Below are 1,161 nucleotides of genomic sequence, written 5' to 3' on the forward strand. Positions count from 1 at the left end.
TCGAGGTCATAGGATCGCGGTTTCGATTCCCAGACTAGGCGTTGTGAGTGTTTATTGAGCGAAGACACCTAAAATCTCCACGAGGCTCCGGCAAGGGATGGTGGCGAACGCTGCTGTACTCTTCCACCACAACTTTCTCTCACTCTTACATCCTGTTTCTGTTGTGCCTGTAATTGAAAGGGTCAGCCTTGTCACACTCTGTGTCACACTGAATATCCCCGAGGACTACGTTAAGGGTACACGTGTCTGTGGAGTGCTCAGCCACTTGCACGTTAATTTCACGAGCAGGCTGTTCCGTTGATCGGATCAACTGGAACCCTCGACGTCGTAAGCGACGGAGTGCCAACAACACATAGCGTAATAGAATTTTGTGTACTCTGGTACTCTTATAACTAATGATACACGTGAAATTAAGTGAAGACTCAGAACAGCCAAGAATGCTATGATATGACTGAACAGTATCTAGAAGAATAAGGCCATCCCCTTGCGAACAAAGGAAATAATGACTCATCAATTCATTGATGTTTAGCATTGTCGCCTATGGAGTTGATGCTGGATTATAAAGGAAATTGATAAAAGGAAAAATTAAAACATTTGAACAATGGTGTTTTAGACGCATTCACAAAATAAGCGGGACAAATTAAAGAAATAATGAGTGGGTCCTTCACAAGATGAAGTACCAAGAAAGACTGTTAAATACTATCGTAAGAAAATGGATCTTTACCGGCCATATACTTAGAAGACAAGATCGTGACGAGTTTCTGCTAACAGGTGGGGCATATAACAAATGAACGAGAGGAAGACCTAAAACCAGATGTAGCGATAACATCAAAGAAGCCACCAGCGGCGGAAGTTTTGCAGAACTTTACAGACAGACACATGGGTGGAGGGCTACGCGCGTGTCTGTATGTGTGTGTGTGTGTGTGCGTGCGTGTGTGTGTGTGTGTGTTTGTCCCCCCCCCCCACACCGATTGACAACAGTGTTTGGTGTGTTCACGCACCTCCTCTTGTAACTAAGTGTTTCGGCAAAAGACAACAATAGATAAAAGGCTTACAAAAAAGAAATAATAATAAGTTCTGGGGTCTATTTGTTCGATTAGAAATTCCTCAAGGTAGTGCCCCAGCATGTCCGCAGTCTAATAAGTGAAACATGGAAATATA

Source organism: Octopus bimaculoides, chromosome 8, assembly GCF_001194135.2.
Source record: "Octopus bimaculoides isolate UCB-OBI-ISO-001 chromosome 8, ASM119413v2, whole genome shotgun sequence".
NCBI lineage: Eukaryota > Metazoa > Mollusca > Cephalopoda > Octopoda > Octopodidae > Octopus > Octopus bimaculoides.